Source organism: Hyaena hyaena, unplaced genomic scaffold, assembly GCF_003009895.1.
Source record: "Hyaena hyaena isolate Hyena2069 unplaced genomic scaffold, ASM300989v1 scaffold_1231, whole genome shotgun sequence".
Taxonomy (NCBI): Eukaryota; Metazoa; Chordata; class Mammalia; order Carnivora; family Hyaenidae; genus Hyaena; species Hyaena hyaena.
In genome coordinates, this window is record NW_024081858.1 from 352,740 (window position 1) to 378,093 (window position 25,354).

Genomic DNA, 25,354 nt, shown 5'->3' on the forward strand with positions numbered 1-25,354 from the left:
TTCTTTCCAGACTTTAATGCCTCTTTAAGAGTTATAGCAAAACAAAAGCTATGGCTCTTTTGAGACTTATTTGGGAAGGCGTGGTTTTTATAATTATGAGCTACAGGTACACAGTTGCAAAAATGGGATTGTGTGATTCAGGAGAGGGATAAAATAGGTAATCAATAGATTTGGTGATTGAAAGCATGAAAGCCTCCCCATGAGATTAATTCCAAGGAAGAATTCATATATTTATTCATTTATTGATTCAATAGATATTTATGAAGACATACTGTTTTATAGGTTTTATAACAGTTATCAAAACATAGTCGCTGCTCCCATGAAATTTACATTCTAGAAAGGAGGAACTGGCAACAAACAAACATAACTTTAGAATATGTTGGTAGTATAAATGCTGTGGAGAATAATAAATCAGGGCAGGGGTGGGAGTGCATTAAACAGCAAATCAGAGAAAGCTTATTTTATAAGGTAACATTTGGGAGAAACCCAAATGAAGTGAAGAAGAGAATCAGAGAACTAGGAATAGAGTTGTCTAAGCAGGAATATCCCTAAGGCAGGATAATTGTCTCCTAGAGAATAAGCAAGAAGGCTAAGGTAAAATGGAAGAGACAGAACTAGGGAATTAGCCAGAAAAAAGAGCATCTGTCTTGTAGACCAAGGCAAACACTTCGAACTTTGTTGTGAGTGAGACAGGAAACCATTGGAATGATTTGAACAGATTGGGATCATGCTGCCTTTGGAATACAGAGAGGGAGAGAGAGGGAGAGAGAGGGAGGGAGGGGGAGAGAGAGAGAGAGACAGAGAGACAGAGAGAGACAGAGAGAAAGAGAGAGAGAGAGATTGAGAGAGAGAGAAGTAGAAAGAGAGAGAAACTGTAGAAGGACAAGGGCAGAAGCAGAAAGACCAATTAGGGAGCAATTAGAAAACTCCAGGCAAAGGATGATGATGACCTAGACCAGTATAGTAGCTAAGAAAATAGTAAGAAGTGTTTGAATCCTGAAAATATGTTACAACCAGCAGTATTTATTGATGGATTGTCTGTTGGGTAGTAAGAAAATGTTTTAAAACTTATAAATAAGGCAAAAAGTAGATGGCATATATTTTATGAAGATAAAGACCCACTTAACTGTTACCTAGGTGTATGTACTTTGGATCAAAGTTCCAAGGTTTAGTGAAGTTACATGTTAAATTTGTAGACTTCTGCCCAGAAAAGATGAAAATAATTCCTTTCTAGTGGAAAAGATAAACCCAAAAGTTATAGTTTATTGCTTTGTGTGATATTAATTAGTTTTATATCTAACATGGCAATCTTTTCCTAATATTTCTTATTTAGTATGCTTATAGATTATATCTTACTGCTTCTTCATTAATATGTCTTTTATACTGAAACACGGTGATTGTCGAAAAGACCACCAAATGACCAATAGAAGCCAGGCAAGATTTTATTTACGGGCAGGCCAAACCTGATCTCCTGATCTCATGGAGAAATGGAGAGAATGGCCCCGAACACAGGTGGCAGTGAGCTTATATGGATCTCAGTAAGGCAGAATATGTCATTATTTAGTTAACCAATTACATTCTACAGCATACACTATGATAACCATTTGCATTGTGGCACTCGGGTGTTAGTTTTGGCAGAGACCTATCACTTTTAAATTCTTTGTCTTGAAATGACCAACCGTAATTAGACATTTGAGAAGCCGTGGGGTAGTGACTATGTGATAAACCACCAGGGTGGAATGGTGACGTGGTATTCTGTAACCTTACATACAGGATGTGGGTGTGGTCAGACAGAACAGGGAAGTACAAGCTTGCTGAGTGGATTTACAGAAGCAGAAATAGCATGTTAGTATTTAACTGTGCTTGAGGTTAACCTACAACATATACATGTTCATTATAAACTCGCACAAAAGCCATGCCTGTTACTTTGAAAAATCATGATTTAACATGAGTAAGAGAAAGAAGTCCAAGATGACATCATGGTTATTGTCTGAACAGTCAGAAGAATTTTGTTACCATTTTCAGAGTTAAGGAAGCATCTCACGTGAGCAGAGTAAGGTAGAGGGTAAGAATGGAGAGTCTGATTTTAGAAACTTGAATTCCTATAGTAGAGTCATATAATTGGCAGGGTGATTAATCAGGTGAAAGAATCAGGCTGGAGAAGTAAATTTGGAGGTGGTCATATAATTGATATTCAAAGCCATAGACTGCATGAGATTACTTAAGCATGAGTGTAAACAGAAGGAAAGAAGTGTCCCAGGAGTGATTCCTGGGGCTTTCCAACACTGAAAGATGTAGAATAAAAGGAGGAGCCAGAAAAAAGCACTAATAAAGAAGAAAAATTGATAGAATGATATCCTAGAAGCAAAGGGAAGACACTGTTTCAAGAGGGAGGTTAATAAATTATATCAAATCTTGCCCCAAATGTCCAGTAAAATCAAGTTGGAAATTGATCATTGACTTTGGAAACCTGAAACCTTGAACAGAGCAATTTGGGGCCAGAATGGAGACAACAGCCAGATGGATGCAGCTGCATAAAACAAACAGCAAACAACAGAAATATAGATTGTACATTGAATAAGCTGAGGGGCATCTGGGTGGCTCAGCTGGATAAGTGTCTGACTTTGGCTCAGGTCATGATCTCATGGCTCAAGTCAGCCCCATGTAAGACTCTTTGCTGACAGCTTAGAGCCTGGAGCCTGTTTCAGATTCTGTCTCCCTCTCTCTCTGCCCCTCCCCCACTCATGCTATGTGTCTCTCTCTCAAAAAATGAATAAACATTAAAACAAATTTGGGGGCACCTGGGTGGCTCAGTCAGTTAAGGATCCGACTTTGGTTCAGTTCATACAGGGGTTCAAGCCCCGTGTCTGTCTCTGTGCTGACAGTTCAGAGTCTGGAGCCTGCTTTGGATTCTGTGTCTCCCTCTCTCTCCTCCCCTTCCCTGCTCATGCCCTGTATGTGTCTCTCAAAAATGAGTACACGTTAATAATTTTTTTATTTAAAAAAAGAGAGAGAGAGACGGCTGGGTGGCTCAGTCAGTTGGGTGGCCGACTTCGACTCAGGTCATGATCTCACAGCTTGTGGGTTCGATCCCCACATCAGGCTCTGTGCTGACAGTGTGGAACCTGTGTGGGATTCTCTGCCTCTCTCTCTGCTCCTCCCTGCTCACATGCTCTTTCTCTCTCTCTCTCTTTCTCAAAAATAAATGAATATTTTAAAAAGAAAATAAAACATTTTATTTTATACCTAATTCAATTTTTATTCCTACTTTCCCATTGCACTCACTCACTCTATGTTTACTATATATCTTCATCATTATAAAATATATAGTGATTAATTTATATAGGTGACATAGTGTTGAATCTGTTTTCAACCCTTACTCCAACATCATTGTTTTACACTATCTATATTGTAGGTGTTTCTAGTTGATGCCTTCTAATTTTACTTTGTATTATCCCATAGTATCCATCCACATCTATTTAGTTATCTGTTCTTGTAGTCATAGATAATCTAGGTTGCCTCTAATTACCTGTTTCCACAAACATTGCAGGCTGAGACTATCCTTATGTATCTGGTTAAGGGTTTACGCAAGAGTCTCTGGTGTGTATTGTAGGTCACAGCTTGTTGCAATGCCACCAAACCTATCCAGATTGTGCTCCAGAGCAACAGAGCCAGTGGTGTAGTAAGGTTTGTATTTCATAATATACTTGATAATTCTTAATTTTGTCCAATTTTCAAAGTTTTACAATTTGATAGGTATAAAGTGGTGTTTCACAATTACTCTAATTTGAATGTTTTGATTACTGGTGCATCTAAACATATCTTCATATTCTTGATAGCCGTTTAGTATCTTCCTTTCATGAATGGTCAATTCAGATCCTTTGCCCAATTTTTTGACTGAGTTTACCATCTTCTTTTTTTTTTTTTTTTAATGTTTTATTTATTTCTAAGAGAGAGAGAGACAGCGTGAACAGGGGAGAGTCAGAGAGAGAGGGAGTCACAGACCGAAACAGGCTCCAGGCTCCGAGCTGGCAGCCAGCACAGAGCCCGACGCGGGGCCCGAACCCACGAACCGCGAGATCATGACCTAAGCGAAAGTCGGACGCTTAACCGACTAAGCCACCCAGGCGCCCCGAGTTTACCATCTTCTTGATTCATAGACAATTCTTTGTATATTTTATGCATTTACTTTCTATTGTTCTTAGACACTACTAGTAACTTCCCAATCTATAACCATCTACTAATTTTGTGTCAGGTGAATTTCACTGAACAGCGATCTTTGATTTGATATAATTAAAACAACTATTTATTTCTCCTTAAGATTTGTAATTTTTCACTCTTATGTAAGAAATCATTTTTTGCTTCAAGGTTGCTGGCATATTCTCCCACATTTTCTTCTTTTAATTTCATAATTCTCTTCTTTAACATTTAGGTCTTTAAAACATATGGAGTACACAGTTGTATATGCTACAAGAAAGGGTTTCAAACTTTCCTCCCGTGTAGTATATATATATATACTATATATAGTATAGTGTAGTATATATATATATATGTAAAGTATATATATATATATATATATAGCTTTTCCAATACTAACTTCTAAATAATTTCTTTCCTTATTGGTTTGTCTTCCCACCTTTATAAGTAGGCACTTCCCATGTAAATGGGTCTATACCTATACCTGAATCCTCTGTTCTGCTTCTTGGTCTATTTTGTCCAGTACCGTGCCTATACTACAACTGTACAGCCCTTTATTATCTGGGGGTGAGTCATAGTATATTTATATTTCTTCAAATTGTTCTCCCATAACATTTGATTTATTATTTTGTTGCAGTTTGTCTTGCTATTGTAAATGACATAGCATTGTCTACCATATTTTCTGGCTAGTTATGATTTTTACTATTGCCAGAGAAGAAGACCATTGATTTTTGTTACCTGATCTTGTATTAAGCAAGCTTGATCAATTTTTTCATTGGAACTAAAAGTTTATCTACATATCGGATCATGTCAACAGCAAATAATGACAGTTTCATCCCTTTCCTTTCCATCCTTATGCCTCTCATTTTTTCTTTCTAATTTTATGTTATTGACATTGTTATGCCAAACATTTTGAAAGGTAAATGCTTGGACACAATCCTTTTTCATAGGACACATTCATAGAAGTGAATTTTCTGCATCATGAAGAGTGTTTTTCTTTAAGGCTTTTCAAATATACTGTTATAAATTTATATAAGAAATTTACACCAAAGCATCTTCCCATCAGTAGTATAATAAAGTAGTCATATTTTGAAATAATCATCAATATCTGGGATCATCTATTTTTAGTTTTTCTAATTTAAAAATACTTTAGGGGGTGCCTGCATGGCTCAGTAGGTTACGCTTCCGCTCAGGTCATAATCTCATGATTTATGAGTTCAAGCCCTGCATCAGGCTCTGTGCTGATAGCTTGGATCCTGGAGTCGGCTTCAGATTCTGTGTTTGTCTCTCTCTCTCTGCCCCTCTCCTGACTGTGCTCTCTCTTTCAAAAATAAATTTGAAAAACAATTTTTAAGTATCTCCTTTTAATATGCTTTTTTAATGTTAAAAATAAGCTTATTTTCAGATATCAGGTGTAGAATAAATAGAATGAGGTAGATCAGAAAGTACATTTTGCTTTTCATTTGTCAAAACTGTATTCAGACATTGAATAAGACAAAGAATATACTTCAATGCTCTCTAGCCTATGGTCAACTCTCCACTCTCTAGATGCACAAAATATTTTTCATACATATCTTCAATTTATTGAATGTTTGTTTTGAATAAGACATGGTGCTAACATACAATCAGGGATCAAAAAGCTTAAAAACCCTGATCTTTTTCCTTAAGGAACTTCTATTCTAGTAGGAAAAATAAGAGGCAGATATAGATAGTAATAGCAGATGGTAAAAAGAGATTTTGGTCATAGAAGTCTTATAAGTAAATGAAACGTCAGAAAAGGTAGGGGGTATGTTAGAGGTAAATAACATGAAATGAGAGGGTTTTAAGGAATTCAATAGGTATGAAGGACAGTTGAAAATTGTGGAGTGGGAAAATGAAGTGAGCCCAGTTACACTTAAAAGACTTTGATACCCAAATAGTGGTATTTGGGACCAACTGGCAAAGGTCAAGAAAGTGGCCTAAAGACTGATTAGGTGGTTTACAGAATATTTAGGTCATGTAAGGAGTATTGAGGGACTTCACTAGGGAATTATAACAGATGGAAAGGAAGGAGAAGAGAAAGAGAATATTGTCAGGATTTAGTCTCGGTTGGACTTAGGCGCCTACATAATAGTGAATGGTTCCTAATTTTTAAATGTGGGCTACTAGAGTGGCAGAGGAGCCACTAACACAAATGGGCTAGGAACCTAGAGCAAGAGTAAGCTGATCTGGGGAGCTGGAAAAATAATGTGTCTGATATGTAGCCAAAAGTTGGAAGTGTATGTATGTGGGTGCGCAGGCATGTGTGTACACACGTGTGTGTACACATACATGTATGTCTAGGTCAGAACGAAATTAAAGATACTGATTTGGAAGCCATCTACATAAGGCTAAAGGTGAAAGCCCTTTGGCCAAGATCTCCCAGAAAGACGAGAGAAACAGAAGATAAAGGAGAGTTAAGTGATGATTTCTTACAGGTTTACAAGCATGGGGTTGGCAGAGAAAAGAGAAGAGGACCACCCAGGAAGACAGGAGGACAACTCAAAGGTGTGAGTTCGTGAAAGCTAAGGGAGAAGAAACGCAGGATTTAGTTGAAAGTGCCAAACACCACAAGCAGTTCACAGAGGGCGAGGACCAAGTACAATCTTAAGTCTGGTGCTCAACAGTCATCAATGACCTTCAGAGGAGGAAATCTATCACCACGCCAGGCCTCAAAACCAGCAAGAATTCATCAGTCACAAGGAAGACCAAGCACCAAGGGACAACTGTGAAGCCTTCTGGCTAGAAGCATGGTGAACACACGATGAGACGTAAGATAGTACCTCAAGAGAGCTATGGAAAGAGCTTCTTAGGGAGTGGGAAACCTGACATATTTACAGATAGAGTAAATGGGACCTGTGAAGAAGAAAACGTTAAAGATACAAAATGAAGAGCATAATCGTAAGGCAGTGTTGGAATGAAGGCTCAGGTGAGGGATTAATTTCAAAAAGGAGAAGTGCCACATTTTATTAAGAGAGAAGAGACATTTTCTGTGACTAACTCATCCTTCACAAATGGAGCTAACGGTATTATTAATGTGTAAAAGGGATAGGGTACATTGTAACCTGTAGAATTTAAGACTGACAGCATCCTTCAGTTGGCCCATTTTCCTCTCAGATACATCAGTAAATAATAGTTTGAAAAGCACCAATGGCAAAAGATGTCTACCTGACAATAGAATGGTGATTTTCCATTCTATTAGTACCGTTTGCATTTATAATATTATTACTTCAGCTACATATTTGAGTCAGGGGATTACTAGTAAATAATTCAGGGTATCTGAATCCACAATTCCAGTTATAAACCAAGTCCTAAAGGCTCTTTGGTTGGCCCTGAAAAAAACCTTCACCAATGACTGATAAGAGTCCTACAACTTCCTACATTTTAAATCATCTCTAATTACAAAACTAACCACCACATCCTGCTAGTCCCTGAGGCTCTTTCTTTTGTGGTAGTCCATTCATCCTCTGTAATCCTAAAGGATCAATATTTGACCTCATCCTCCACATCAGTTAATGATCTGTCCAGTTGTGACATCAAAGATGGGAAAAGCCACATGACCACACTGTGCTATTATTCTTCTCTAGCACGCACAAAATACTATACTTTGTAGAAAGTGAAGGTGACAGCTAATTGACTATTACAACTCAAGAAATTAATGCACCCCATTTAGTGGGAAGAGTTAGTTCACTTGCTAATATGACTGAAGGAGGAGTAGTTGAAGGCGGCTGGAGCATCATTAAGGAGGGCAGATTCCTCTCTGAGGCACTCTGGGGGTGGTATAGTGCCCAGATAGTGATGAAACCAGTGACAACTTAGGAAAGGACTAGCCAACTACCATAGAAAAAATGAAAACTTGGAGAATAAAGCCATCTAGTTAAACATTCGCTTATGAGTTTATCATAAGGTTGGAGACTATTGTCTGTCTTTCTGAAACACACGCTTCCACCTACATACGTTGACAAACTCTAAACTTAGGTATTTTTTTTTGGAAAATAAAATTAGGTAATGATTTACTAAGGCTGTGGTGGGTAAATTTTAAAACGCTCAGGAATAGACTAGTATATCCCCCTCTTTAAAATGTGTGAGGCTTTGTGCTTTTCTCTAACTTGAGTTTTACGTGCTCTCAGACTTTTCATATTCACAAGGTAGAGCTTCCTGTTCCTCACCTGCATACATCTGGAATAAGAGCAGATGGTACCGTCCCTTCAATTGCATTTAAACCCTTGCTTGATTTATAACATAAATTTGTCCAGGCTTTAAATGCTGCTACTTCTTCTGGCCTCCCTTCTGCTTCTTCCACTTCTATTTCTTATTGTCCTCTACTGCTTTGTGAATATTAAAGCTTGTGCTTCAGGGAGACGACTACAACATGTAGAAGCCATGGAAGTGTTGGAAAAACTATAATAAAGTGTTACCAGAAGTTATTACCTAAATGGTGGGATTACTGGTGATTTACTTTCTTCTTTATACTTTTATATACTTAACTTGCTTACACTTCTTTAATATTCCCTGAAATATTCACAAAATAATGTGTTGTTTTTGAAAAACAAAATTATACTATTTATGTTTTGATAAATGTGATGAATTGTAAACTCTTTTTGTTATTTTTTTTCTTCCTTACTCTATGGAAGCAGTTTTGAATAAAGCTAGAATAAATGGAAACTTTCAATTCTCACTTTTAAGATTCATAAAATATGGCCTCCCTTTTGTAATTAACTTAAATATATGTTTGTGTGTGATTATACAAATGTTTATTTCTACATTCCTGATTCCAAATGGAATTGGAGGTAAAGAAAACCAAATTTAGCCAACTCCTGAGATTTAAGATAAGCCACTTTGCTTACCTAAACTAAACTGAATTCCAAACCATTCATTTCCACCCACACTAATCTCTATGAAACCCAACCAGTTAACCTTCTTTTGATTTTATTTTCCTAGAGTGGGAAGTATTGTGGTCAGCATTCTGAGTTCACGATAAAAAATAAGGCTTCCAGCCATAGCACTGTAGCTCTTACTCTAAACAGTTGTTAATTTTCTTAGTACAAATTTCACTTTAATTTAAAAAACACATCCAAATAACAGAATAAATGTATTTTGAGACTACTGAGTTCTTCTCCCCTTAACATTCCTAAATTCGATGGCACCATAATCTCTGATAACTGGAAGGTGTTAATTTAGAATATTTCTTGCAGAGAAACATATTCTACTTCCTGTCAAATCCAAACAATTGAGGTATCTCTTGTGCTTGTGCTATTCAATTTTTCAGAGATCTGGCTTACAAGTTTTTTTTCCTTATATTGTATTTTAGGAGAAATGTATATACCAATGTTACCGCACACTGAGAAGTAACCTAAGGGGAAACTGTCCCGATGGATGAATGTTCATTTCCAGGAAAGTCTTTACCTTTTAGGAAAAAGAATGACTCAAAGAAGTCAAGTTGGCAGAGAAAGAGAGTATATAATGATAAATCAATTACATATTATCCTCCTGAAAAGCAATGGCTTTCACTGCCTCACTGACGACTTCACAAGATTATTTTGTGAAGGTACAATGAGAATTTAGGCGAAAGCATCTTGTAAACTCTAAAGTGCCACGCAAATACTATTGTTCTTTCTGAATAACTTACAGTACAGTATCTGGAGCAGAGTAAAAATAGATCAGTTGCTTGACAACCCAAGTTAAATTTTTTCTTAAGTTGAGTAAGTGAATCATAATTAGAAATACACAGGTTGTAAAATTCTTTCGTTATTTTAAAATTGGAAATTAAGCAATGTATTACAAATGAGATGATAAAGAGACATGAATCTGAATTTGCTATCAGGAAATTGTGCAGTTCAGGGGGAAAAATTCACGTGATGATGTGACTAATTCCAGTTCACCACGGAACTTAATAGCTGTTATGTTTGTTTCTCTTCTACCATTTGTATTTGATAGTTGTTGTTCAGACTGCATATTCAATCATCATATTGCATTCACCATTGACAGACTGAATAATACTATATTTATTCATTATTTTATTTTATTATTAGCATTAAAACATTGTGTTTAAATTGAAAGCAACACTGCTTTCCAAGTACAAGTTCTTGAGGGTATAGAACTGTTCACAACTTCCACGGACAACAGCAGTGCTGATTACAGATCATTCAAACAAATGTTCTTTGATTTGGCTGTTATAACTACGTCTGTCTCTGCTAAGGGGGGAAAATAAAGCAAGTGATATAATTCCCTATGTCTTGAAACCTTTTAGCTGGCAACAGCTTTTTAATGGCTTTTTTTGCAGTCAGCAAGAAATGTACATTTATTCAACTGAAAGCAACAATGATGATAAGGAGGAAAAAAATGTTTCCAACTCTTGTTTCACTACATGATTTTCAAGATGGTTTTGTGAAGTTTCATTTACAGTCTCTAACAAAGCAAAAAACAGATACATATATTATCTGTGTATAGAACACAATAAAAGTATGAAGAGAAATAAAATGACTACATCAGATAATACAGTGGTGTATCTAGCCAGACAGGGCCAATTTTATCCCTAATCATAAAGAATTGGCTTGCAAATATTAGGTATTTATTCATCTTTGGGGGGGAAAATCTTCCTAGTTCAATTCAATATAATAAGTTGTCTAGAGGTCACAGTCTTGCAACAAAAGAACTACAAGGATGTTACAAATATGTTAGCACAGAACAGAGAAAAGCATTATCACACTCATCTGTCTGCAAGGTGGGTTCTCTCTAATTAGATGGATGCAAGAATCAAAATTGAGGTCATATCTCTTATTGCCAACATTGGGGCAGGGGACTGTTGCAATTCAGGGTGGTGATTGTCAAAGGTAGGTATATCCAGAGACTATATTGATATTAACTATAATAGGATTTAATCTCTTTCCTTGAGTGGGCACTCTATGAAATATTTGAACTTCTGGAACACATTTGCAATGAAGTTACATTTAAACAGGGAGCGGGTTCTAAAGTCAGCAAGTAAGACAAAAAACCTGCAGAGTCAAAATTACCAGTGAACGTCTATTGTGCTGCCTTTTAAGACTTAAACCTTTATAAAGTGAAAGACAAAAGTTATTTGTTTCCCTTTGCATCTTAGTTTCTGTCTCCTGAGGTATAGTGGAGATCAATTTAATTTGAATCAGGTAAAATTCTCTGTGTTTTTATAGATTCAACATGGTTGAATTCATGGAATTCAAATGAATAGAATATTAGAATACTATTGCATTCTCCTCAACCTTACTGTGCTACACTGACTATTTAAGTATACTGGGTGCCTGGTGGCTTAGTCAGTTACGGGGCCAACTTTGGCTCAGGTCATGATCTCATAGTCTGTGTGACAGAGCCCTGTGTGGAGCTCTATGCTGACAGCTCAGAGCCTGGAGCTTGCTTCGGATTCTGTGTCTCCCTGTCTTCCCTGCACCCACCCCCACTCACACTCTGTCTCTCTCTCAAAAATAAATAAACATTAAAAAAATTAAGCATATTATTTTCCCTTTAACTTTTAGGATACATTGTGAAATGATTAATGACTCCATCTTAAGATGGGGAAATTGAGGCTACCAGAAGTTATGTAACTTGCAGGTAAGTGGCCTAGTTAGAATTCAAACCATGTTGATCCCATAGCTGGTGTCCTTTATAGTATACTTTATCAACTCCTAGAAATAAAGGAAATATTTCAAGTATGGCTACAATTGTAATATTAATAATGGAGCTGAAGCTGGCTGGGTTATTTGAATAACTTTTAGAATGCTATATTAAAGGTCTCCATTAAATAAAAAACAGTGTTAAAAAATATTAGGGGGCACCTAAGTGGCTCAGTGATTAGGTGTTCAACTTGTGATTTCAGCTCAGGTCATGATCTCATGGTTTGTGAGTTCAGGCACCCTGTTGGGCTCTGCGCTAGCAGGGTGGAACCTGCTTGGGATTCTCTCTCCCTTTCTCAGCCCCTCCCTCTCTCTCTCTCTCAAAGTAAATAAGTAAAACATGTACAAAATATTACTGGTTTGGGGTCATCTAGGCAAGATAATCTGGCCTCCCTTTAACCACTCTCCTCAGCCAACCTTCATTATCTCCTACCTAGAATATAGCTAGCGTATCCTTGTTCATTGGTTATTCTCTTCACCTCACCTTCCTTTAAACCAATACGCAAAATATTTTTGTGAAAATCTCCCTAAAACTTCATTTAGTTACATCATTGTCTCCCTCAAAAACCTTCAATAGCTTCCTATTTTCAATCTCATCAAGCTAAGCTCTGCAATTTTGTCTATGCTGTTTTAACTTTCTGTCTCCTTTTTACTTCTGTTGAGTGTTCTCTCTATACTTTTTACTCAAAAGCTCCATCCACCATTGAAAATGTATCCATCATTATGTCATCATATCAAGAACTTCAGTATGTCCAATACTTCTTTATCCCTAACATCAACAAGAAAAATTCTGAGCATTTGAAAATCATTCAATGATTAATCCTCAATAAGAAAAATTTCCTATGGAAAAAATAAATGAAAGATTTATACTGAAATATTTAATTAATCTTAAAAAATAAAAATACTATTAGAATACAATAAAAATAAATATCTAGGCCAGAGTTGTCTAATAGAAATATGCAAATTGTAAATAATTTAACACTTACAGTAATTAAACTTTAAAAAGTAAGCACAAGCTGTATTAGTTTCCTATTGCTGCTATAAAACATTAGCACAACCTAGTGGCTTAAAATAACAGAAGTATATTCTCCTATAGGTCTGGAGGTCAGAAATCTAAAAGGAGTCTTATAGGGCTAAAATCCAGATGTTTACAGGGCCAAATCCTTCTGGAAGCTCTGAGAGGATAATCTCTTTCCTTGCTTTTTCAGCCTCTACATGCCCCTTACATTCCTTGGCTCTTGGCCCCTTCCTGGTATCTGTCCAACTTCTTTTTTTTTTTTTTTTTTTTTGAGAGAGAGATAGAGACAGCATGAGCAGGGAGGGTCAGAGAGAGAGGGAGACACAGAATCTGAAGCAGGCTCCAGGCTCTGAGCTAGCTGTCAGTGCAGAGCCCGACATGGGGCTCGAACCCACAAACCATGAGATCTTGACCTGAGTTGAAGTTGAACACTTAACTGACTGAGCCACCCAGGTGCCCCTCTGTCCAACTTCTACAGTCACAACTCTTGCTACTCACTGCATTGCTTTCTTACAGGATGCTTTCAATTACATCAGCCCCACTAGGAGAAACGAGGATGATCTCCTTATCTGAAGATCCTTATCAAAAGTCCCTTTTGCCATATAAGGGAATATTCACAGGTACCTGGGATTTGGATATGGACATCTTTGGGGGTCTTTATTCACTCTACTACAGAAACAAATGAACCTAATTTTCATAATATATTTTATTTAACCCATTGGATACAAAATATATTATTTCAGCCTATAATTAATGTAAAAAACTTTACACTGCTTTCATTTTTAAATTCAAGTTGATTAAAAATAAATAAAATTAGAAATTCACTTGTCTAGTGGCACTTTCGATATTTAAAGTCCTCAATAGTCATGTGTGACTAATGGCCTACCATATGTGGATGATCAATACTTTCTATCTGGGAAGGTTAGAGAACTATAAAGTTAAAGGGAGCATAGTCTGTATAAGACTATTTTCACTTCTGATGCCAACAGAAAGTTTGGGAATTCTCAAGATCACACTTGGTTTCAATAATTCACCAAAAAGAGTCAAAGAATTCACTGACCTTTGTTATAGTCATGGTTATGATTTATTACAGAGAAAGGACAGAGATTTGTATCAGGCAAAGGAAGAAAGGCATAAAGCAAGGTCTGGGGAAGTACTAAGTATGGAGTTTGCAATGTCCTTTTCCTGTGAAGTCCTGAAAAGCATTGATTCCCTAAACTCCATACAAATTGAGTATTGCCACCCAGGGTAGCTCACCAAGCCTCAGTGTCCTTATGTTTTACTGGAGCTGTATCACATAGGCATGACGAATGGCCCACATGGCTGATTTCAGTCTTCAGCCGCTCTAGTGGTCAATTGATACAACATGACCAACCCACCCTACATCACACTGTAAGGCTGGCTCAGAGCCCCCACCCTACATGATCTTGTTACTAGCTGGCTGGCCCAAGGTCCCCAAGCGAATTAAGATACTCTTAGGAGTTGTGACATTCCTAGAGTTTAGACATTATTTCCCAGAGGCCTAGGGCATAGACCAAGCCCCTGTTTGGCTAAGTTAAATTCTTTACAACACACTCACCAACAACTAATTTGATGAAATTTTATTTACTAAACTGACCATTTTGACATCATATAGAAATAGCCAAATAAACTTCTACCGTTTGTTATTTCAATAGATAGCCTAGTATCAAATAGATACTTACATTTCACAGTTACTTGATATTTTAATACAAATACTAAAAAAACTTTCCTTTAAGTAACTTAGGGATATCTAAGCAAATGTTACCCTGAGTCATTTCATTGCTTTTGTTTTTCAAGAAGGCTGATTTGTACTCTTCGGACATAAAATATATACTGTTTTGATCTAATTAACACTCAATATGTCATTTCTGACTTATGACCCTCTAAATACAATTCAAATCAGAAATAAAAATATAGCATTGAAGCTATCTAACTGTAATTACAAATGGTTTTTATGACAAGGCAGATTGAGGGCAAAGCACAAGCTAGCACACACATACCACCACCTCGCCCCAGGGGGGATATGTGTGATACTCCTCAGGCACTCCTGGCTGCTCAAAAATGGAAAGAAAAGAAGACAAATGGTTAACTGATAGAGATCACAGTCATACAGGACATGAGTCTCCATCAGTTTATAAATATCTTAGTAAATTATAAGAAAAAGGTGATCTCATCAATAGACTAATCGCCAGAAACTTATAGACTCTATTTCCTGGAGCCTCAACATCACCCATCCATAGTGATGTGGGACAAAGACAAGAAGGAAATGGCAGGTAAAATTCAATTTCCTTATAATCTGTAGCCCATTGACAAACACTTGAGCCTGGCAGAGTAAAACATTACTCCAGGAACTCTCTACCGTCTTAAGGTTAAGGCTTTGCTAGAAGGAAAAACAACCTTAGCTTGACAATAGCTAGACCTCCAGGACCCTGTATGTCTTCTTTAGTACATGAAAAAATCATCTGAAACTTCCCCTTGATTTTCCTTTCCCCAGCTCCATAGAATATAACCAGTCACTCTTCACAACCCCAGTGCAGCTATTCCTGCCATGGATCCTGTCCCCATGCTTTAATAAAATCACCTTCTTACACCAAAAACACCTTCAAGAATTATTTCTTGGGCAGCAGCTCTGAACCCCACCATCACTCCAAAACCTCATCAGTACTAAATCACCAGTTATGGGGCATCTGGAAGGCTCAGTCAGTTAGGAGTCTGACTCTTGATAGATTTCGGCTTGGGTCATGATCTCACAGTTCATGGAATGGAAGCCTGTATCAGGCTCCGCACTGACAGCATGGAGTCTTCTTGGGATTCTCTCACTCCCCCTCTCTCTCTCTGCCCCTCCCCTGCTCATGCATGCTCTCTCTCAAAATAAATAAACTTTAAAAGAATAAATAAATAAATAAATAAAGCATCAGTTATTATTACAATTTATCTCTGATTTGGAAAACTCTCTTTCTAGTCCTCAGTTTTCATATAAGGGGGAAAACTACAATGATCACTGCTTCTTCTGGTTTTGAGATGTAACTAAGCACCTTATGCATGGTAGGCATTCATAATCTAGAACAGTTCCTGGCATACAGAAGTGCTCTTTGATATTTGTTAAATGGCTACATGCATTATATCAGGAAAGAACAAGAGGAGATAAGGTAGCAAGGCAAATTAACACACCCGAGAAAAACCTGCAGTGAATCCTTATCTACAGCATCTCCCCTCTTTGGACAAGAAAGGTGGTACTCTGAGATATTCAGAATTACTCTACAGAATTTATGTGGTAGTAAGGAGGGCCTGTCCTAACATTCATTTAAAATAGGAAATCAATCTCCTTCATAGGAATTTCATCCAGTACTCTGTATCATTTGCAAAACAATCAAGTGCCAATCAAACCATTTTGAATAAAATAAACTAAATCAAATAAAAATTAAATGCAAACATCAATACACTGTTAGATTTAAAATACTGTTAAACTTCAAAGAATGGGAATAGCTTAAAATTAGCATGAAAATTAAGCAAAAACAGTTAAACTGAGTTAAATAAGGCCATTATGGAGACAAAGTACTGCTCAGGCTATTTTCTAACCAAGTAACAATTTGTTAATATAAGCACATTGGCTGCAAATTAATTCCTTATAATGTAAAATGGGCACCATTTTCATTCTCTTTACTGATGCAAACATCTACCCTCTAAAAGCTGGCTTAAAGGAAAACAGAGTAAAGAGAAATGCATTTTTTGTTGTGGAAATCCTCAGTTGTGACTTAATATTACAAATTATGATGCTTTTATTTTTGTTGTTTTGTAAAATCAAGTAGATCTTATCATAGAGGGGAAAAACATGTCCAGGGTCACAGAGTTTGTTCTTCTGTATTACTGTGGGTTTGACCTTGTCACTGTGGCCATAAATAGCAATCTGTATTTTATCTAATCTATTCTTGAGTATTACTCGTGATGAGACCTCAGTGGCCTTTTCCTCAGCAAATTATTCCTAAATTTAATCAGCCCTACATTTGAAAATACTTTCCTAATGTCTAACCTAATGGTCTCATTTCAGGTTGTTATACCTTGTTACACTAGCCTTAACAACTTTAAAGAATTCTTTTTCCTGTTGGGTGTTATTACCTCCCAAGTATCTATGCTCTGTCATGATAATTTGTACAGTTTGTTCTCTAAACAGAATTGGGCAAATAATGTTCCCTTAACCTCACTGCAAAGACCATGCCCTGCAAATCTCCTATTACTCATAACCCTGTGGTCTCGATTTCAACTCTCTTAAGAACAAGAGTGACTTCATTTCTATTTATCCAAGTAGATACAGTGTCTCCTCTCTGGTATTGTGCAAAACTATCCCCTAAATTTGGTCATCTTCAGAATGGAAATGGATATGTGACAATATTATTAATAGTCGGTGACCAAGACAACCTTAATGTTCCTCTCAGCTTGAGTAAATTTTAAATGGGTTTCTTCCTGATTATAGAACATTTACTTTAGCAAACTTTTAATTCTAAACTCTTTCTCTAGGCCTTTGAGATATAATTGTTTTACAACGCAAGAATGCCTTTTAAAAAGATGTGAGAGCCATCCTTTTGAAATGTAATAAAAAAAAAGAAGAAGAAGACAATATCTTTCTCTTGGTTTCTAGGGCAGGAAACTAACTTCACTAAGAGCCAGTTAGCAAACAGATGGGCTAATCATATTGGCCAACCTCCTTCCAGTAGCCTCTAGTGGGCTCCTAGAGGTTAGGCCTCCAGAGCCTCTAGTTGAGCTCTAGCTCAACTCAGTGCTTAAAAACTCTTCAGCCCTTTTGCCCTTTGTTTTAATGGATTAGGGTTCAATTTCTCTCCCCTACTGTAATTGTCTTGAATAAAATCTCCCTTGCCTCTTTAACTGGTCCAGTGCAATTTTCCTTTTACATACATAGGTAAGGATAGAGGAAGCCTTGGCCACCATATAACACCAAAGGGTTTGGGTCATGATAAAAGTTTTAAAAAAGGAGCCTTTTCAGTGTAAGTAATATTATGCATAAACAAGTATGTTAAATTTGTGAGAATTCATTGAGCCATACATTTATATTTGCACACTGCTCTCTATGTATACTAAGTTCAATCAATAAGCTTACCTTAAAAAATAGTTTAAATTTGAGCTCGGTCATTTATAGCATTAGGACATTGGGGATGATATCTAATTTCTCTGAATCTCAGTTTCTTTATATTTTAAATGAGAAAAATAATACGTAGTTATAAGACTTAAATTAATCAAATATTATGAAGTTCATGACAGAGTACCCACCCCGTCTCTAGGAGTGAGTAAATGATAGCTGTTACCACCATTCATTGTTAGTTTTTAAACAGTCTTTTGTAGTTATTGATTAAAATTCACTAGAATAAAAAATAAGTCCCTTATTTCAGCAGCCTTCCAGTGGGTCATAGTATTCTTTCTACTTTTCTCTACCTCTTTTTAGACTGCTGGGTAACTATGACTTTAATCCACTTGTCTATGAACAGAAATGAATCCTGAAGAACTTATAGATTTAAATACACTCTAGTTTTTTAGTCCTATAAAAATCTAGATTTTGGGGGGAATGGGCTAAATGGACAATGGACATTAAGAAGGACACTTGATGGGAGGAACACTGAGTGTGATATATAAGTGATTAATCACTAAATCCTATTCCTCAAAAAAGAATCTAGGTTTTAATTAGTGTTGCAAACTAACTGATTCATTTTCTACATTAAATTCCAGTTCAGCCAAACCAATTGTCCCTAATTGCTGACCCCAGCCTCACCCAATGTCTTAGGTATTTCAGTTTTATTGACCATTTACTACTTCAATATTGGTTTATAATTACATGCCAGACACTGTTTTAGGAGATAGGAATATTGTGGTTAAAAAGATAAAGTCCTGATCTTTTGGAACTGAGTATATAATGGTTGAATCAATAGCCAGATTTAAATAAATAGATCATTCTTCATTGTTCGGAAGAATTTTAAAAATATAGAGAAAGGTTATAGGATGGGTAAGAGGGTAAGCAGGAAAGTACAGAGACTTGATAAATGATTTTTTTTTTTTTTTAAAGAAAGCCTTCTAAATAGCTAAGACAAAGTGGTTCTAGGTAGAGGCAAAAAGTACAAAGATCCCACAGCAAGGAAAATCTAGACCAATGGAGAAGTGCAGGAAGCAAGGGAGAGAGTCATATGATGAGGTCTAAGACATGGGAGGGCTCTGATCAGAAGGTATAGGATTTTAACCAGGGGAGGATGTAATATATTTACATTTTTTAAATGCTCACCATAGCTGTTATGTAAAGATTACCCTGGAGTAAGGGTCGATCAGGAGAAGACATAAGGAGATTAGTTAGAAGACTGCTATATTAAGCCCAGCCAAGAGATGTTGGTGGCTTTGCCTAGGGTGGTAATGGATAAAATAATGAGAAATGGTTGGATTGCAGATGTACTGTATAGGTGTGATCAACAGGATTTGATGATTAATTGAATGTGAAACATTAGGAAAAAAAGAAATAAGCATGTCCTCTAGGTTGTGGACTAAGGAATAGACTGAAGGGTAGTACAGTTAAATGAGATTAGGAGTAATAAAAAGATTGGGATGTGTGAAACAAGAAATATATATATTAGTCTCTGCCCTTACTTCCTGTTAATATTTGATCTTTGATCCCCTTTGAGCTCCCAAAACCTTTGAGTGATAGGAGTGTCTTTTGTTCTAATTTAACAACTTTTGGTGGACTGCTGAATGTGTGCTGATCATTAGAAAGACTTAAAGCCCTACTTTCTATCCTCCATAGCGGGGGTAGGGCTAAAAACGAGGTAATAATCTGCATGTCTATCATGTATATGTGATGAAGCCTTCACAAAAAACCATAAATTATGTGTTTGGAGAGATTCTAGGCTATTGAACATCTATATGCTGGGAGGGTGGCACATTCCAATCCCATAGGGATAGAAGCTTCTGGATTCAGAACTCTTCTGGATCTTGCTCAATGTATTTCTTCATCTGGCTGTTCATCTATATCCTTTATTACATCTTTTCTACTAAACAGCTAAATGAGTTCTGTGAGCCATTATAGCAAATTGTTAAACCCAAAAAGGAAGTCTAGGAAATTCTGATTCATAGCCAGTCAGAAGTACAGGTAACAACCTGGGGTATGAGATTGGTATAGGAGTGGGAGCAGTCTTGTAGGACTGAGTCCATAACCTATGGGATCTTACTCTAGCTCCAGGTAGATAATGTCAAAACTGAATTGGATTGTAGGATGTCTTGCTGGATTTGAAGAACTGATCAGTATCTGGTGTCAAAAGTATTCAGTGTAAGAGTAAAGGAAATTAGAGACTCTTTTCCTAAACAGGGTACTATAATCCAGAGTATAGCTTGAGGCATCAAATAATTCACCCTTCTTTTATCCTATTATCTTTTCAGTCTTATCTGTTCTTCCACACCCAGGTCAGAAATAGTCTCTTTTCCAGAGTGCCTCAGGAGCTCACTTGGTTAAGCATCTGAATCTTGATTTTGACTTAGGTCATGATATCATGGGTTAATGAATTCTTTGTAAAAGCACAGAGCCTGCTTGAAATTCTCTCTCTGCCCCTCTCCCACTCATGTGCATACTCTCTCTCAAAATAAATAAATAAACCTTTTTTGAAATGTTTTATTTATTTCTGAGAGAGAAAGGCAGCATGAGAAGGGGAGGTTCAGAGAGAGAGGGAGACACAGAACCTGAAACAGGCTCCAGGCTCTGAGCTGGCTGTCAGCACAGAGCCCGGGGCGAGGCTCGAACCCACGAACCATGAGGTCATGACCTGAGCTGAAGTCAGACACTTAACTGACTGAGCCACCCAGGGGCCCCTAAAATAAACTATTATTTTTTAAATTTTTAATTAATTAATTAATTAATTTATGTTTTATTTATTTCTGAAAGAGAGAGAGAGAAGACAGCGTGAGGAGGGGGGTGTCAGAGAGAGAGAGAGAGAGAGAGAGAGAGAGAGAAAGATACAGAATCTGAAACAGGCCCAAGGCTCTCAGCTAGCTGTCAGCACAGAGCCTGACATGGGACTCAACCCACGAACTGTGAGATCATGACCTGAGCTGAAGTCGGACACTTAACAGACTGAGCCACCCAGGCGCCCGTAAAATAAACTTTAAAAAAAAGAAATATTCTAGTATCCTAACAAGTTTCACCTGTGATTATAATTTAAATTTGTATAACACTAGAGTTTTGCATTGTTTAACTGGTTTTGCTGGTTCCATCCCTGTGGTGTCATTTAATATGTTTCCTTACTTTCTGTTGTAAAAACTGGAAAAGAATATGAACATACCAGGGGCCTGAGCTATGCTAAAATAACTTCCTTGTCCCAACAGAGATTCTATTTTAAAATTCACTATTTTACACTTGTATTCTGTGTTCATCAACAAAAGGACCATGCCTTCTCAAGCATATAATGGAATGCTTTTAGACCATCATTGAATTTATATACAAATAGATAAAACTTCAGTTTTGTCTCATTTTTCTTTATTTTAACAGAATAGAGCATGTACTATGGAGTAGGCATTGCAGTGTTTTAAAATAAAACTTATTTGCCTCTCACATTATTATCTTAATCCTAAAAAAAGTATTATCAACCATTATTTTGCTAAAACCAAGGTGCAAGTAAGTGTTTAAAGTTGTACAAGTATTAAGTGGAATTGAACTAAATGAATTTGAATTTGTATGTCACTTCTCTTCAAGTCTTTTTTGGATGAGATTTTATTCAGAGAACCTTTTGTGAAATACTTAGCACACACAGTGTAATTGACTTTTTATGCCAGCTGAGAAAGAACAACAGGGGACTCATATCTAAATTAAAATACATCTCACCCAGGTCTATAAAAGAACCAACAGTGCATTCAAGTGTGAGGAACTCCGTTTTGGAAAGAAAAGTTGAGAAACTCACTGAGATTCCTGAAAGCAAGGATGCTTCAGCCGGGTGAAATAGATACTGCCCCCAAGGAAGAAAATTATTTTATCACCTGTAGATTGCCAGGGCCGTGATAACAAAATATCATAAATCAGGTGGCTAAAACAACACAGTGTTAGTTTCATGCTTCTGGAGGCTAGAAGTCTGAAATCACTGTGTTCGCAGGGCTATGCTCCTCTGAAGCCTTTAGGAGAGGCTCCTTCCTTGCCTCTTCAAGCTTCTGCTAGTCCCGGGCATTCCTTAGCATGTGACAGCATTACTCCAATATCTGCCTCTATCTTCACATGGCCAGAGCTCTTCTGTCCCCCTTCTCTTCTTAAAAGGACACCAGTCATAGAGGTGAGGACGCACCCTAATCCACTATGACCTCATCTTACTTTCATTATATTTTCAAAGACCTTATTTCCAAATAAAGTCACATTCACAGGTACCGATGGTTATGATTCAACATACCTTTTTGGGGAATGCAATTCAATGCATAATATCACCCTCCTTTGAATGTATGCAAATTAGGACAGCCTAGACTCTTGAATTCTCACCTCGCATAACTTAGTATATACCCGGGGCAACTGGGAGAATCACTATTTACAAGGTCGGATTGTAGAATTTATAAATATACTAATTAGCTTCTGCAAAAAAGCCATCTGTTTTCACATTGGAAATAATAAAAGGTGAAATGACACAAATTATTCAGTAGGTCTGAACTGTATTTCTTTGATCTATGAAGGCAGATTTAGCTGTTTTATCCAGACACTGTTCTCCTATGGAAATGCAAGGCAAAAAGAAAGGAAATGACACAAATAAGGGCAATCTAGGACTCGCAACATTTTGACTTTATGATGGTGTGAAGGCAACATGTATTCAGTAGAAACCATTCTTCCAATTTTGAATTTTGGGGGGCCTGGGTGGCTTAGTCGGTCAAGCGTCCGACTTTCGCTTAGGTCATGATCTCGCAGTTCGTGGGTTTGAGCCCCGCGTCGGGCTCTGTGCTGACTGCCAGCTCAGAGCCTGGAGCCTGTTTCGGTCTGTGACTCCCTCTCTCTCTGACCCTCCCCTGCTCACGCTGTCTCTCTCTCTCTCTCTCCTAGAAATAAATAAAAATATTAAAAAAAAAAAAAAGAAATTTTGAATTTTGATCTTTTCCTGAGTCAGTGATACCCATACTGTTCCATGATGCTGGGCAGCGAGCTGTAACTCCAAGTCCACCACACGATCATGAGGGTGAACACTCAATACATTTAACAAACATTCTGTACCCATATACAACCATTCAGTTATTTGCTTTCACTACAGTGTCCAATGAATTACATGAGATAATCAACGCTTTATTATAAAATAGGCTTTGTATAGGTGATTTTGCCCAGTGGTAAGCTAATGTAACTATTCTGAGCACATTTCATACTGGCTAGGATAAGCTATGGTGTTTGGTTGGTTAGATGCATTAAATGCATTTTTGACTTAAGATATTTTTAACTTATTATGAGTTTACCTGGGTGTAACCCATGATAAGTTGAGAAATATCTATACTTTGATTAGGGGAAGTCAAGCTTTTGTTTGTGTATGTGGTTTCTTGGATAATTCTTTTTTTTTTTTTTTTTTCAAAAACACTTCTTTCCATTCAAGTTTAGTTCTCTTTACTGCCCCAACACATTGTAGGGAGGAAAAATAAATTTCCCTCCACCCTTCTTAGTTCTTCTCTGAGATGCCTACAATCAAAGATTGCAACAAGTATTTGAATTTTGATTCAATAATCATTAACTGAACATTAACATGTATACCTCATGTATACATGAGAGATACCCAGGAAAAAACGAATAACTGCCCAAGGTGGCTTAGAATTCACGATTCAATACCATTTTAATAGGGAAAGTGGAGGGAGGGGTATGGGCCTCTTAGAGGACAGTAAAGTGATCTTAGGAAAGATGAATGAGTCCTGAGAAGAATAGATGGGATATATGACACTTTATGACAAAGTTTGTCTGGGTCTCCTCTCCTGTAATAGGAGGCAATTCTCTCTGGTTGATGAAACTCTTTGGATGGGTACAATTGAGTACCTTGTGGAGTACCTGTCTTTAGGAAGATAAGGGAAGTTCAGAGAAAACCTCTCCTTGTATATGCCATTTTTGAAGTGACTACTTGTCAGAGAAACCAAAATACCAAGCTGGCATAATTGGGGTGTCATATTCTGCTGCCTTCCAGTATCTGAAAACTCCTAACTCTTATCTGAAAACTCAACTCTTACCTGAAAACTCAAGTCAACAGGATCCTTGGTCAGGGCATTCTCCAATTTCCTTCTGCCTTAAGCTCTTTCTTTGTCTTTGGTAGTGTGGGGATCCACCCAGACCCTCAGTGTTGGTATGAAGATGGTTTTAAATCGAAGACATTTGAGGGGCACCTGGGTGGCTTAGTCGGTTGGGTGGCTGACTTCAGCTCAGGTCATGATCTCATGGTTTGTGGTTTCGAGCCCTGCATTAGGCTCTATGTCTCCCTCTCTCTCTGACCCTCCCCTCTCATGCTGTCTCTCTCACTCAGAAATAAATTAAAAAAAGAAAAAAAAACATTTAAATTGAAGACATTTGAGATGCAATAGATGGGAAGAGAAGTCTTTTTGGGACTTCTCTTATCTGACTAAAGGGAAGATCTTTAGAGCATAAGGCTGTAGCAAGTCCTCTTTCTGGGGCAGTTCAACAGCAAAGAGTGGGACCACTGAACTGAGGTAAGAAATTTCAAATAAACAATATTATTACTTTTTGTTTCCCTAAAAGCTCATTTGTCTTTTTCCCATGAAGCCCATCTGTTCTTCATACAGAAGACTTGTCTCTCTGCTCCCTTTCCTCTCTGAATTAAGTGTATAAATCCCTATCTCTAGCTATTGGGGGGGGGGCAGCCGTTATTGCTTTTGTGGATTTATATGTATATGAATGAATATATTTTGTCTTTTCTCTTGTTAATTTGTTTGTAGTTAACTGGAGGTCCCCAACCATTTGAACCCGTGGTGCCGGGAGCCGCACTGGCCTCTCTGGATGGCAGTCACAGAAAGGATATGGTAGCGTTTACACAGCTCCTGCCATGAGAAATGAAAACTGGTATCTCCTTCTGCTACTACTGGCTCATGTTGGAAATGAGGCTGCTGGTATTGATCAGGCCTCACAATATTCCAGATCAGACTAATATTCCCCACACAGATTGCTCATAAGGAAAGGTGTGTCCCTGCCTTTTCCAAAGAGATTTCCGATGAAAACATTGTAAATAAAAGGCTCTTCCTATGGGCCTCGCAGATCCAAGACAACATAACAAAAGAGGCTTGAGACAAAGAGCCTAATTTAGAGTTAAGGGCAGATATCCACCCACACCCATTTGTTTCTGCTTGGAGCATTTTCTGGCCTTGTATATGCTGACTACTCCCTGTGAAGGAACCTATTGAGGAACTACTTTTGTCATTATGGGAGCAAAGGTGTTTCCTGGAAGACCTGTTTTTCTTCATACTTCCACCT

General features: G+C 37.3%; 1 long non-coding RNA gene across 1 annotated transcript; it reads left to right on the forward strand.

The window, feature by feature from the left end:
* Positions 1 to 11,721: 11,721 nt before the first annotated feature.
* LOC120224686 lies at positions 11,722 to 24,912 on the forward strand. Its single transcript, XR_005526638.1, has 3 exons — positions 11,722 to 11,799; positions 13,396 to 13,499; positions 24,823 to 24,912. It is a non-coding gene; the product is annotated as an uncharacterized LOC120224686 (long non-coding RNA).
* Positions 24,913 to 25,354: the final 442 nt, after the last annotated feature.